This window comes from Mastigoproctus giganteus, chromosome 5, assembly GCF_048544385.1.
Source record: "Mastigoproctus giganteus isolate SK-2022 chromosome 5, ASM4854438v1, whole genome shotgun sequence".
NCBI classification, from domain to species: Eukaryota; Metazoa; Arthropoda; class Arachnida; order Uropygi; family Thelyphonidae; genus Mastigoproctus; species Mastigoproctus giganteus.
Genome location: NC_143579.1, coordinates 191,088,222 through 191,104,098, shown reverse-complemented (window position 1 = coordinate 191,104,098; position 15,877 = coordinate 191,088,222). Strand labels below are relative to the sequence as shown.

The 15,877-nt window shown below is 38.2% G+C and overlaps 1 protein-coding gene across 1 annotated transcript in view; it reads right to left on the bottom strand.

The window, feature by feature from the left end:
• Nucleotides 1-15,877, bottom strand: part of LOC150085953 (putative RNA-binding protein EEED8.10) — a 375,958-nt gene that overhangs the window by 128,518 nt on the left and 231,563 nt on the right. The gene's annotated exons all lie outside the window — the stretch shown is intronic.

Genomic DNA, 15,877 nt, shown 5'->3' with positions numbered 1-15,877 from the left:
GTTGTACACGTTGGCACCAATGACATTAAGAGTAGGAGATCTGCAGATTTACTTAAGTACAGGTCAAATGTTACAAAAAAGTCGTGAGTAAGGGTTAAATTTGAAAGTGTCTGCAATTCTGCCCAGACACAATAGGAGGGAGTACATGATGAGAGCCTTGTCAATCAATTCGGCCCTGGAGAGAATGTGCAAGGCTCAAGCAGTAGAATTTTTTTCAGCGTGGTCTGTGCTTGTTACCAGGAGAGACTACTTCTACAGGGATGGGATACACTTAAATAGAAAGGGTGCAAGAATATTTGCTGATGCTATCGAGGCAGTGTTGGGTCGGTCGGAAAACTGCTAGCTTGGGGGGGGATTCACAGACTAAAAGGTTAAAAGTAGCCGCAGGCAGAGATGAAGGTGATTCTTGCACAACTTCTATTAGAATAAGTAGCGACCTGGAATGAGGGGTATTTGGGGTTTCAAGGACTGATGGCAGTAATCGTGAAACAGGTGAGTATATGGGATGTGTCAGGGGGAATAGGAATTGGTGCATGTATGCTTGCATGTACACCAATGCTAAAAGTATAGTAAATAAATTTGATGATGAATTTGAAGTGTTGGTCAAGACATCAAAGGTGGATATTGTTGGGATATCAGAGACATGGTGTCACACTGATATTAGGAATGCAGAATTGGAATTTGGGGAGTACAATGTGTACAGAAAGGATAGACAAGATAGGAAGGGAGGAGATGCCATGCAGTTAATTAAGAAAAACATAAAATCAAAAGAAGTGCATCCAGTTGATATAGATGAATGGTGCACTGTTTAGTCAGTTTGGTGTGACATAAGCACTGCGAAAGAAAAAATAAGAGTAGGAGTGTGTTATAGGCCTAATGACTCGAATGAATACAATGAACAATTGTACAGAGAAAGAGTGGGCTAGTATATCAGAATGTCTTATAATGGGGGATTTTAACTTCCCAGATATTGACTGAAACTTGTGGGCTGGTCACTCACACACTAGTAAGACTTTTCTGGATTTATTGGATGATTGTTTTCTGCAGTAGCATGCTCGAGAAGCAACCAGAGAGGATAATACTCTTGATCTGGTTATCAGCAGTGATCATTCGTGTATTAAGTATTTGCAGATAAAGGAACCACTAGGTGACAGTGATCACAATGTGCTGATGTGGGATTTACTTTAAGATATTATTACCATCAGGGGTAAAGGAAAGGGTTTTTGCTTCCGTAAAGGTGAGTACAGTGGTGTCAGACAGTTTTTAAATTCTGTATAGTGGGATCAACTGATGCTGTTACCAACAGTAAATTCTAAGTGGGAAGCATTCAAGTAATTAATCGTGCAAGCTACTAAAAGTTTCATACCTATTAAGAAATATTGTTCAAAGTTTAAGCCTAAATGGTTATCAAATGAACTAATGAGACTCGTGGCAGAGAAGAAAAATGCATGGGATGCATATAAATTATCATGAGACTCAGAAGCCTATGGCAGATATATAAGCTAGTCTGTAATCAGGTCACTAAGAAGGTTAGACAGGCGAAGGCAGATTACAAGAAATCTTTGGCAAAGGATGCTAAGAAAAACAGCAAAGGATTTTTTTTACTTATATGAACTCTAAAAGGAAGGGGATGAATCTGATTGGTCCACTTGATATCGATGGTGGGACTGTTGACGATCCTGCTCAGATAGCAAACAAACTGAATGAGTATTTTGCATCTACATTCACAGATGAGGAGTTAAGGGTTAAAATGGCAGAAGGTTATCAAATTGTAGCAGGGTGCTTAATGATTTTGTAATAACTGAGAGCAAAGTGGAGGAGAAATTGTTGAAGTTAAACATAAGAAAGGCACCTGGGGTGGATGGGATCTATCCAGTTATATTAAAGGAGGCGGCAAAGCAACTAAGCAAACCCTTAGCCATAATTATGAGAGCATCCTTGGACTCAGGGGAGGTCCCTACGGACTGGAGGTGTGCAAATGTATCCCCAATTCACAAAGGGGGACACAAGTAATTACAGACCAGTTAGTTTAACTTCTGTTCCGGGTAAAATAATGGAGTCGCTGGTTAAAGATGCATTGCAGGATCATCTAGACAAGACTGCAGCAATAATTCAGACACAGCATGGATTTGTTAACACTGTTCCGGTACCCTGGGTAAATATCTACCCAAATCAAATTTCAATTCATAAATTCTATAATTTTTACTCTAATTACAGAGCTGAAATTCGCTATAGTTGAAGCCAGAACTGTTTTCTTGAATTTTTCCACTTCAATTTTCAAAACCTTCTATTGAATTTCACGCAAATTACAAAAATGTAACATCAAGTGTGCATTAAACCCACGTAATTTGCCTATGGCTTATGAAACACGACACTTGATTCGTTTGTTTGTTTTGGAGGGAGAGTTTCTGTTTAAAGAGCGAAATTGTTTTCGTGGCACGGAGCATGAGAAAAACGTTGGTTACATCACACACCGTCGCCCGTACAGCTATGTTGAAAAGGGAAGGAAGGTAAATAAACAAAAGACGTGCCGCAAGCTACTGTTAGTTGACATAAAGAAGCAAAGCGAACAGTAGCAACAACTGTTTTTGAAAGGCGAACAGATCGTATTTCCTTTCTTCACCGTGTATTGTTCCTACGAACAGAAAAGCAAGGAAATTCATCTGTTGGAAACGGAAAAAACTAGTGTAAAACTGATAACACTGCAATGCGCATTTGATAAAAAAAAAAGTTTGCTTTATTGTAATTGTTTTTAGTAAACAATATCGGAACAGCAATTTCCTGGGTTTGATCTTCTAACCAAATTTCAAGAAAATATTTCTATTTATAGCTGCATTATAAACTTCTAAAACTGGTGTGCAAAAGAAGAAAAAAAAAAAAAAAAAAATCATCGGCTATGAATAACGGGTTGTTTCTTGAAATGTGTATTCTTCACAAAACTGCAATATTTTCTAACAATACAAAGCTAACAGATTAGGAATCACGGGCTGCTCAAAAAGTATTGTTAGAAGATACAGTATTTGCTTGTTACGCTTTGATGTCATCGCAAAGGGAGAAATTCAGTTTTAGTACAGAAGCCGAATAAATTCACTATCCACAGTCATAAAGCTGTTTTAAGCTGCAATAAACATATAAACCCCGCTGAAAAATATATTTTCTCCCCATCACTTTCTCTTGTTTTTCTGTGGATTTTTGGCGATGAGTCGGTGACTGCTAAATGTGGTCACCGACTGCATTTAGCAGTCTCTCTCCTTGTGGTCAGAGATTCCGAAATAGAGAGAGGGGTCATCCCGGAATATAAATGGAATTTGTTTGTCAGAATGCTGCCCACCAATTATCAACTCTTTTAGTAACCTTCTAATGTAGATTGTGTTCAAATAATCCACTTTGCCAAAATTCGAAATTGCTACATCAATTAGAAGCACAAACCGTTTCCACCAAAAATGAATTACTTTAGGTACAATAAAGTATTGATGATTTTACTGACTGGAAGGAAGTGTCCACAATAAAACATCTGTACAAGGGCGGTCACTCAAAGGAAGCCATTTGTATTCGAGGACAAGCTATACAGCGATTTTTGAAATGTATAGTGTAATTCACTCGCTAATATTTCCAGAGGGATTTTTGCAAAATATTGTTCCTGAAAACAATTACAAAAAAGCAAAGTGCTTTTTTTGTGAAATGCGCACCAGACAAAAATCGGACTAATCCGAAATTAGGCGTCCTACAATGAAGCTAACTTATTAGAACTTTTAGCATCTGTTGTGAAACTGAATGCAATAAAGAAATAGATTAATTAGAACTTCCATATCCGCGATGAAACTGACTAATTAAAACTTCAGCATCTGAGATGAAAGTTACAGCTCTGGACCTTTGACAATCTCCTGGCCTTCTCCCCCCGAAAAAATTACTTTTACTCTCTCTCTCGTCTGACTGGAAAGAGTGAACTCCCTCCCATAAGGAGTTTTTTCCTCCAAGTGAATGAAGGGAACTGGAAATTTCAGGAAAATGAACCCTGTTTTCCTTCATTCGGTGAACAGTTACTCTGTCAGTGCATGAGAAGTGAAATTACTTTGCAGCTCAGAATGGAATTCAAGCAAGCAAACGTATGACACTTTATGCTGAATTTTTCGGGCGTGTGTGTGATAATGAAAAATTTTTGATGGTATCGAGGAAATATTGAAGTATTCGGTAACAATTACTTACAATCTGTTACAATACGAGTAACTAATTGTTCTCGCAATCTGTTACTCATAGCCTCCCCCCCTTTTTTTTTCCGTTTGCATACCGGGTGAGATACATGCGAAGTCCCTTGTACATACTTTTCGAAGTTTATAATGCAGATATGAATAGAAATATTTTCTTGAAATTTCGTAAGATCAGATATACATCCATGAAACTGCTGTTCCGATTTAGTCCTCTAAAAACAATTACAATAAAGTGAACTTTTTTTTTTTTTTTAATGAAATGTGCATTCTGGTGATCAGTTTTACGACAGTTTTTTTTTCTTCTTTTGTTTTCTTTCCGTTTCCAGTATGGCTTCCAATAGATGAATTTCTTTGATTTTTTGTTAGTAGATACAATACATATTGAAGAAAAGAAAAGATATTTTTGTTTTTCAAAAACAATTCGATACAATTCTTTCGTACAACAATTATGAAAAGCAGTAAAGCAAACTGTTGTGAGAGAGCCATGCAAATTAGTGTTTGCAAGTAATGATGCTCAACTGTTTGTTTTCCACAAAAGTCGTTTACAATTTTATTTTCTCCTTGGATCACCTTGGTAACGCTAATGATATAAGCTTGATCAGTCAATTATCTCTCCGCTTGTGTTGATTCGTTTCAGCCAGAGGCGTCCAGCTGATGCACGAATTTTTGAACAAATAATGTAACGCATTTTATTTTCAAAGCTTGGATCTTGTTTTTGCCGACATCAAAATTTAATAAATTGACATATGATCATACATTTTTGCTGTTTTAGAGTGAATTAATAGTTTTTGCTCAGCACTAAAGGTAGGAAATCAAAGAAAAAAAATTCTGTTTATGTATACTGAGAGTTTCAATTTTGTAAATTGAGTAGAAATTATGGAAATTATTTGTTTTTTCAGGAGGGGCTACTTTCAAGTTAGGGTTAAAAAAAAGGGGGACCGGAAAATCCTGTCTGACAAATTTAATAGGATATTATGATGTGGTTACAAAGGAACTGGATGCAAAAAATAATTTTGATATCATATATTTGGATTTCAGGAAAGCTTTTGACACTGTTGCGTATGGAAGACTATTGTACAAATTGGAGCAGAGCGGTATTAAGGGTAAGTTGCTACAATGGATAAAAGGATGGTTGAGTGGAAGAAGACAGAGGGTGGTAATCAATGGGTGTTGCTCTTCGTGGACTAATGTTATTAGTGGAGTCCCACAGGGTTCGGTGTTAGGTCCATGGTTGTTTTGTATATTTATCAATGATATTGATGAAGGTATATCAGACTTAGTGTCAAAGTTTGCAGATGATGTTAATGACAGTAATGGCAGTGTGCTACTGCAACAGAATCTAGAAATGGGCAGATGGGCCAAAAAGTGGCAACTGAAGTTTAACCTTGACAAATGCAAAGTACTGCATATGGGTAGAAGTAATCCCAGAGAAACATATGAACTGTATGGCACTACACTTAAGGTGGTAGAAAATGAAAAAGACCTGGGAGTAATTGTGCAGTCAGATATGAAGTTCTCTGAGCAATGCAGACAGGCTGCCAGGGCAGGTCATGGAGTTTTGTCAATGATATTTGGAATTTTGCTAGCAGGGAAAAGGAGGGTTCTTCTTCTGTATAAGGCAATGGTCAGGCCACGCCTTGAGTACTGCGTACAGGTCTGGAGGCCTCATTTTAGGAAGGATGTAGATTTGCTTGAGTGTGTACAGAGAAGAACAACAAGATTGGTGAGGGGAATGAAGGGATCCATACCAAGAGAGGCTCAAGTTCTGCAAATTGCAGTGGCTGGAGACTAGACACCTGCGCGGTGATCTGATTGAGGTGTATAAGGCCTTGAATGGGTTGAGCACGCTGAATTCTGATGGGATCCTTCCACTTGTTCAGATTACAAACCTAAGGGGGCATAAATTCAAATTAAGGAAAGACAAATGCAGAATAGATGTGCGGAAATTTGCCTTTAGCCAGCGGGTGGTTAATTGCTGGAACAAACTTCCATCTGTTGTTGTGGAAGTTGATAAATTAAATAATTTTAAGGAGGAACTGGACAGGCAATTGGAATGAATGGTGTTAAATTTTTTTCTTTTTTTTTTTTGGCTGATGCTGTATAAGCTCATACACTTGCTTTCTTCCATCACATGCCACTACTACTACTACTATTTCCCAAACTTTTTTTAGTCGCAGAACACTTTTCATCTCGCAACATATTCCTGTTACACCTACGAAACACAAATTTAGCGAGAGCCAAAGAACTGTTGCTAATATTTTAATACATATGGCTGACTGTGCATCAGGAGCATCTTTATTTCCAACACATCTAAAGGCAAAATTCAAATAACTGTCATCATACTTTCGTTTTGGGCTTTTATTAGTTTGTTCCTGTTTTTTCACTTCGGATTTCTGGGAAACAAAAGGCTGCAATTGTTCATCCTCACTTTGAAGTGTGACAATATTGTGTTTAATTTCATTGAGCAAATTGCACTACTAGAAGTACTTTGCTGTTCGTTTTAAAGTTCCTTTTTTCAACCACAAATCTATGGTCACATATTTTAGTAATAATACAGTGGGTTCCGGTTATTTGGGCCACCGGTTAATCGGAGCATTTGGGCCACCGGTAAATCTTAAAAAACAGAAACCAATCGAGAAAATAGCCGGGGTTTACTTTGCTTAATTGGGACAAAATGCCATTTAATCGGGGCAGGAGACCTCAGCACTGGAGATTAACCTGCGATTGTCTCCGACCGTACCACGTAGTTTGGTTGGATGTGTGGAGGTCACAACCATAAAACAATAAAAACAATTAGCAGTCACCTGTTTATTGGGCTTTTCTGTTAGTGCAATCTATCATAAACGGATAGTAAACTCGATCTTATTGAATTTGCAATAATACCGACAGCTAGAATTCTGTGGGTTATTATGGTGAAATGTGTTTACACTTCCATGGAATATTCAATCATATAAAAAAAAATAATTTTCAGAATCTTCTCTTCATTCCTATTTTTAAAGCTTCGTAATTTGTTACTCTGTTCTCACTTGCGCGTATCGTGTTACTTGCAATTCGTGTGTGTGCCGTGTTCTTTGTTATTGATTGCTTATCTTTTTACTCTTTTAAATTTTAACCCCCACCCACAAATGTCAGTGAACAGAAATGTCAACTAGTTAGTATGTACATATTACAGTACGTATTAATTATTCCGATTATCACATATATTCTTCCGAATTTCACGTATCATTTAATTTTTTAATTGGTAAGGTAATAAAGAGTAAATCTGTGCTTAATATATCATTACTTTTATAGCCTGTGGATAATATTCCTCCTATTTTCGCTAATTATAATCGCTGTTTAATTGAATTAAAATTCAATTCACAAATGTGATCACAATGACTGGCGCTTACTACACATCGTATAGTGAATGGTACTTTACTATGGTGAGTTCGTCGTAACGTGATTTGATTGTACAGTGAACTAACTGTAAAGGGGGGGTACATTGTATTTTTAACTATTTACGTGAAACTTCGGATAATTGGGGCAGCCGCTTAATCGGGCCAAAATGCACTAGTCCCGATGTGTCCCAAATAACCGGAATCGACTGTATTTCGAAATACTAATAATTATCAAAAAAAATGTATACAACTGAGTTTTATGATATCAGTTTGCTTCCTCCTCTCCTTCAATCCAGACTAAATCACATATGAATGGCATATTAGATCACCATATTGCTACTTTTTTGTAGGTGTCATTACCTTCACGCATTCTTCTCTATGCAAAGTCCACCAAAATAAAGTGTTCCCGGTCTATTTGATTATTAGTATATGCCAGTATATTAACCAAAAAAAAAAATGTATGTTAAAATTTATTATAATGATACGAAAGTGGTGTATGCTACAAATATGCAAAATTTATTTATTTTATTTTTTTTATTATTAATTACGATTTTTCGCAGAACACTTGTTCACATCTCACTAGTGTTCCATGGAACAAAGTTTGAGAAACGTGTTCTTTGCCTCAGCCAAAAAAAAAAAAAAAAAAAAACCTTCCCATTTCACTGATCCATTCATTCCAAATGTTTGTCTAGTTCTGCCTTGAATTTATTTAAGCTATCAACTTCCACAACAACAGATGAAAGTTTTTTTCCAGCAATCAACTACCCACTTGCTAAAGGCAAATCGCCACAAATTTGTTGGACAACTTCTCGTCAATTTTAGTTTATGTCCCCTCAAGGTTTGTAATCTGAGCAAGAGGAAGAATCCCATCAGCATTGAGCCTGATCAATCTATTCAAGGCCTTATACACCTCAATCAGATCACCTTGCAGGTGTCTAGTCTCCAGAAGCTGCAATTAGTATTTGTAGAGGCATTCGATGAAGAAAGCAAGCTTATGCAGCATCATCATAAAAAAAAAAAAAAAAATGCTCCCATTTCACCTCTTCATTCGTTCCAAATGCTTGTCCAGCTCAGCCTTAAATTTTTAAATTTATTTAGGCTATTAGCTTCCACAACAAAAGATGGAAGCCTGTTCCACCAATCAATCAATTTTTGCAGAACTTAAGCCTTTCTTCGTAAGAGCACACCTCTTTGTTCCCCTCACTAGTCTTGTTGCCCTTCTCTGTACTCGTTTAGCAACTCTACATCCTTCCTAAAATGAGACTTCCAGACCTGTATGCAGTACTCAAGGTGTGGCCTGACCATTGCCTTATACAAGGGGATAAACACCTCCTTATCCCTCCTTGCAAAATTCCTGTATATCATTGACAAGAGCCCATGACTTACTATGGCAGCCTGTCTGCACTCCTCAGAAAACTTCATATCTGACTGCCCAATTATCCCCAGGTCTCTTTCATTCTCCACTACCCTAAGTGTAACACCACCAAGTTGGTATATTTCTCTGGAGTTACTGCTACCCATATACAGTACTTTACATTTGTCAATGTTAAACTTCAGTTGCCACTTCTCAGCCCATTTGCCCAAATTTTCCAGATTCTGTTGCAGCAGCATACTGTCATTAACAACCCTGCCAACTTTTATATCATCTGCAAACTTTGACTTTACGCTTGATATACCTTCATCGATATCATTGATAAATATACAAAACAACAATGGGCCAACACAGAACCCTTAGGGACACCACTAATAACATTAGTACACATAGAGCAGTATCCACTGATTACCACTTTCTGTCTTCTCCCACTCAACCATCCTTTTATCCATTGTAGCAACTTGCCCTTAATGCCATACTGCTCCTATTTGTACAGTAGCCTTCCATGTGCAACAGTATCAAATCACAAAGGAGGATTATGAGAAGTCTTTGGGAAAGATTGCAAAGAAAAACAGCAAAGACTTCTAGGCTTATATTAACAGAAGGAATGGTTGAATCACACTTGTTGTCTATGGGTTAACTGTTGATAACCCTGCTCAGGTTGCAAACAAATTCAATAGGTATTTTGCACTTACATTCACAACATCAGGAATTCTTTATGGAAGGGGATGCCAGAAGTTTATCAAACTCTAACGAGAAGCTAAATTACTTTGTGATAAGTGAAAGGAAAGTGGAGGAGAAATTGTTGAGTATGGACATAAAAAAGGCACCCAGGGCAGATGGAATCTATCAGATTATATTAGGGGAGGCAACAAAGGAGGTAAGCTAACCCTTAGCCATAAGGGTTAGCTTACCTCCTTACCTCATGTTTTAAAATAGTCATTAGCTTCAAGATGAGAAAAGTAAGGCGTGCATCGACCATTATTTCTCCAAACCTTACATAAGTAGCTAGTAACAGCAAACAGGGCAGTAATTGTTAGGAATTTTAAGGTCCTTCCTGGCTTTGGAAAGCAGGCAAATCACCCTCCACCAAGAATACAGAAACTTATTCTCCAAATAGACATGATTACAGAGAAGAAGTAAAAGCCCTAAAGATTGGGAAAGTGGGTGTTTTATCAACTCATATTGTATAGTGTCTGTTCCATGTAGTTGCCAATCCCACTTTGGTGAATGACAGATTATAAGGCTTGGCACTACTTGAAGAAAGATTCTCACCACTTGGGGAAATGTTTCTCAACTTGCTTCTTGAGAACAAAAAAAAAAAAAAATCAGGGGGAGTATGATGTTCTTTAAAGAGCATAGATGCTAGTCCTGCTGACGAGGCTAATGGGAGCCAGATGTGTTCAAAGCTGCTAAGTGGATTTTCTTATTTATTGATTTGAAATTATTGTTTTTCTAAAACTTTTGTTTTACATTTAGTAGTATAGCATTATTTTCTGTTTTTCTGATTAATCTGGTGTATTTATTCTTTACTCGGCCTTGTGATTGCATAAAAGTATCGGTAAGGGTATCATATCCACGTGTTACGAGTTGCACTCCGCTGAATGAGAGGTTTTTTAGCCATATTTAGCCGCTTTATTGACCAATTAATATATCAAATTATTTTCTATAAGTAGCTTATAGACCTAGTCAGAAACGTTAGTTTATTCTGGATTGAGACAGCGAGATTTGCAAGTTAATTAATACTTAAGTGTCCATAGATTTACCGTTCGTAACTTGCGCCATTATTATACGATACAACATGATATCCCGAACTAGATAGTGTTAGTATAGTATATAATATAATATTGTCAATTAATCAGCAAAATCTACTAATTTTGTTAAACTTCGTTGTCAATTAAATTGTACTTTTAACTAAATACATATAACAACTTAGATTACAAACGAAACATAATTAATTAACACATAACTTGATACGGAAGTTATATAAACAGAACTCGTAGATAATATTTGATACTGAAAAATATATATAGAGCGTTATAACTGTGTTGGGATACAAGTTTAGGGTTATAATTTTTGTACTGAAATTTAAATTTTATTGAAATTAAATCGAAATCATGACTCTGACCAGAGCAGCAAAGCAAAAGGCTCAAGCTAATGGGAGTGTTGTGGCTCAGAGGAGAACTGAGGGGGACAGTTGCCATCTGATTCACAGCCTTTTAAAATGCACTGCTTGCATGATGTTTGTGGAGCAATCGGGTATGGGACATGATATTGCCATGGGGGATGTCTTTGTGTGTGCACGATGCAAGGAGTGTAACGAAATCAGGCGACAACTCAGCGTTGTTATGGGCCTATATGAGAGCTTGAAGGACAGGGTGGATGCCCTCGAAGGATTTAAAGTGAGGGGCCCATCAAGCTCTCAGCTGCCCACATCAACGCCAGAGCTTGCACTTGGTCATCATGCAACACAGTGGCAACCCCCCAAGGCAAAATGCGCTGGTCCCACAGGAACTAGTAGTTGTTGGTGACTCTATTGTCAGGGAAACGGGGAACACGCACTGTAAAAAGGATAGGTGGAACAGGACCAGGGTATGTCTGTCAGGGGCAAAGGTTGATGACGTTGTAGAGCGGATATCATCTTTTAAGGGCCCAAAAGGTGATATAGTTGTACACGTTGGCACTAATGATATTAAGAGTAGGAGACCAGCAGAATTACTTAACAAGCACAGGTCACTGTTGAAAAAAAGCCGTGAATTAGGGTTGAATTTGAAAGTGTCTGCAATTCTGCCCAGACACAATAGGAGGGAGTATATGATGAGAGCCTTGTCGATCAATTCGGCCTTGGAAAGATTGTGCAAGGCTCAAGCGGTAGAATTTTTTTCAGCCTGGTCTGTACTTGTTAACAAAAGGGACTGCTTCTACAGGGATGGGATACACTTAAATAGAAAGGGTGCAAGAATATTTGCTGATGTTATCGGGGCAGTGTTAGGTGGGTCGGAAAACTGCTAGCTAGAAGTTTTACCAATTTTAGGAGTTTGGTAAATAAATTTGATGAATTTGAGGTATTGCTCAAAGCATCAAAGGCAGATATTGTTGGGATATCAGAGGCGTGGTGTCACACAGATATAAGGAATGCAGAACTGGAATTTGGGGAGTACAACGTCTACAGAAAGGATAGACAGGATAGGAAAGGAGGAGGGGTTGTGCTATTAGTTAAGAAACACATAAAATCCAAGGAAGTGAAGCCAGTCGACATCACTAGACAGTGCAGTGTCGAGTCCGTTTGGTGTAACATAAGCACTGGGAGATAAAAATTGAGAGTAGGAGTGTGCTATAGGCCTATTGACTCTGATGAGTATAATAAGAAACTGTACAGGGAAATAGAGTGGGCCAGTAAATCAGAGAGTCTTATAATGGGGGATTTTAATTTCCTAGATATTGACTGGAATTTGTGGGTTGGTCACTCACACACTAGCAAGGCTTTTGTGGATTTATTGGATGATTGTTTTCTACATCAGCATGTTCGGGAGGCAACTAGAGGGAGTAATACTCTTGATTTGATTATCAGTAGTGATTCTTCATGCATTAAAAATCTGCAGATAGAGGAACCACTAGGTGGCAGTGATCACAGTGTGCTGAAGTGGGATTTACTCAAAGAGGTAACTACCATTAGGGGTAAAGGGAAGGGGTATTGCTTTTGTAAAGGCGACTACAATGGACTGAGACAGTATTTAAATTCTATACAGTGGGACCAACTGATGATGTTACCAACAGCAGATTCAAAATGGGAAGAATTCAAAGAACTTATCTTGGAAGCTACTAGGCTTTACATACCAACTAAGAAATACTGTTCAAAGTTTAGGCCTAAATGGATGTCAAATGAACTAATGAGACATATGGCAGAGAAGAAAAATGCTCGGGATACATATAAATTAACACGTGACACAGAAGCCTATGATAGATATAAGTTGATCTGTAACCAAGTTACAAAGGAGGTTAGGCAGGAGAAGGCAGATTACAAGAAATCTTTGGCAAGGGATGCAAAGAAAAACAGCAAAGGGTTCTTTACTTATGTAAACTCTAGAAGGAAGGGGATGAATCAGATTGATCCACTTGATATCGATGGTTCAACTGTTGATGATCCTGCTCAGGTAGATAACAAACTAAATGAATATTTTGCATCGACATTCACACATGAGGAGTTATTCAGCGAGGGGAATGCCAGAGGTGTATTTAACTCTGGCAGTAAGCTAGATAATCTTGTAATAACTGAGAGTAAAGTGGAGGAGAAATTGTTGAAGATAAACACAAGAAAGGCACCCGGGGTGGATGGGATCTATCCAGTTATATTAAAGGAGGCAGCAAAGGAAGTAAACAAACCCTAAGCCATAATTATGAGAGCTTCCTTGGACTCAGGGGAGGTACGTACCCACAGACTGGAGATGTGCAAATGTGACCCTAATTCACGAAGGAGGATCAAAGGCTGACACAAGTAATTATAGACCTGTGAGTTTAACTTCTGTTCCAGGAAAATTAATGGAGGCACTGGTTAAAGAAGCACTAAAGGATCATCTAAACAAGACTTCAGTTATAGCTTGGACACAGCATGGTTTTGTTAAGGGGAAGTTTTGTCTGACCAATTTGATTGGATACTATGATGCAGTCACAAAAGAACTGGATGCAGGGAATAACTTTGATATTATATACTTGGATCTTAGAAAGACTGCTGCACAAATTGAAGCAGTGTGGCATTGGAGGCAAATTGCTGCTATGGATAAAGGGGTGGTTGAGGGGGAGAAGACAGAGAGTGGTAATCAATGGACACTGCTCATCGTGGACTAAAAGTTATCAGTGGAGTCCCTCAGGATTCAGTGTTGGGTCCATTATTGTTTTCTGTATTTATAAATAATATTGATGATGGTATATCAAGCTTAATGTCCAAGTTTGCAGACGATACAAAAGTTGGCAGGGTTGTTAAGGACACTACTGATGCTATGCTGCTGCAACAGGATCTGGAAAGGTTGAGCAGATAGGCTGAGAGGTGGCAAATGAAGTTTAACATTGACAAATGTAAAGTACTACATATGGGAAACAGCAACCCCAGAGCAACATATCAACTCTGTGGTACTACACTGAGTTCTTTTCAATCTTTATAGTGGTAGAGAATGAAAAGGACCTGGGGGTAATTGTGCAGGCAGATATGAAGTTCTCTGAGCAGTGCAGACGGGCTGCAAGAGTAGCTCATGGTGTCTTATCAATGATATACAGGAATTTTTCTAGCAGGGATAAGGAGGTGATTATTCCCTTGTATAAGGCAATGGTCAGGCTACACCTTGAGTACTGTATACAGGTCTGGAGGCCTCATTTCAAAAAATATGTAGAGCTGCTGGAACGATTACAGAGAAGGGCAACAAGGTTAGTGAATGGAACAAAGGGTTGCTCTTACAAAGAAAGGCTTAAGTTTTGCAAATTACAGTGTCTGGAGACTAGGCACCGGTGATCTGATAGAGGTGTATAAAGCCTTGAATGGTTTGGACATGCTCAATGCTGATGCTCAATGCAGATAGCAAATGGCTTCTGTTTGCTGTTTATCAGTTTTTACTTCTTTTCATGTTCATGTAGGGATCTGGAAGAGCTACCAGAGGAAAAGGAGAAAATTTTAAATTACTCATAGGAGTAAAATGAAAATCTCACTTCTTAAAGCCTCTCCTGCTCACTACAGAGGTTTCACAAGGAGACATTCACTTATTATTAACTAGTAAGTATTATACACACTCAAATAGAATACCAGAAATAACCAAAATTCCGGAATTTAAGTAGTCTTAGCCCCAGCACATATAAATGCACAATATATATATATATATATATATATATAATTTTTTTTTTTTAAATAAAATAGCATAATTAAAAGCAGGTACTTCATATGTTGCTGTGATATATATATATTTATGAAAAAATTTAGATAAAAACACAAAGAGCAATATTTGCAGTAAATGAAATGCTATTAAAAGCCAAAAGACTACTGTAATTATTGTGCAATTAATGCAACTATTATGGGATCATGGGCCCAAAGAACAACTGTGCCCTAGTAAATCCTACTTTGGGTACCTATGTCCAATACCCATAGATCCAGCGCCTCCGTAGCCAGGTGGGCAGGAGCAGCAGTGCATAGCACATGCTTCTTGATTAGATTGAGGTTCGAGCCCGTGACCACCAAATACGGAGGATGCGGAAAGTTCAGGGAATGAACACCGCATATCCTCAGAGCAATATGTCCTTAGTTGCTAATGCTCCTAAAAACCAAATAACAGCAACCCATAGATCCACGGCCTAAAAAACCAAGTCCAAAGGGAAGGGGAGGGACCTAATAGAGAATTTCACCTTTTCTAACCCTGAAATCAGACAACAGTGGCTGATAGGTGCTATTTTCACGTGTGTGCTATTTTCAACTATGTACAAAGACTTCACACAGTATTTGAAGCTACATTTGTAGGTCCTCAGTAAGAGATGTCAGCACTTGCTGGATAATTACGATAATTTGTATATAAATGGACAAATCTGAAACAAGCTTGAAAAATGTATATAGACACAAATATACTCCTAATGGCCCACATGCAAAAAATGTGCAAGTATACATGTACATGTTCCAGGAAGGCTCAAGGCTGTTGTTGTTTGTTTGTTATTTGGTTTTTAGGAACATTAGCAACTAAGGGCATATTGCTCTGGGGATATGCAGTGGTCATTCCCTGACCTTTCCGCATCCTCCGTATTTGGTGGTCACAGGTTCGAACCCCGGTCTAATCAAGAAGTGTGTGCTACACACTGCTGCTCCTGCCCACCTGGCTATGGAGGCGCCAAGGCTCAAGGCTGCCAGCCCCTAACCACCATGCTCCCCCACAGGCCACAGCACATAGCCA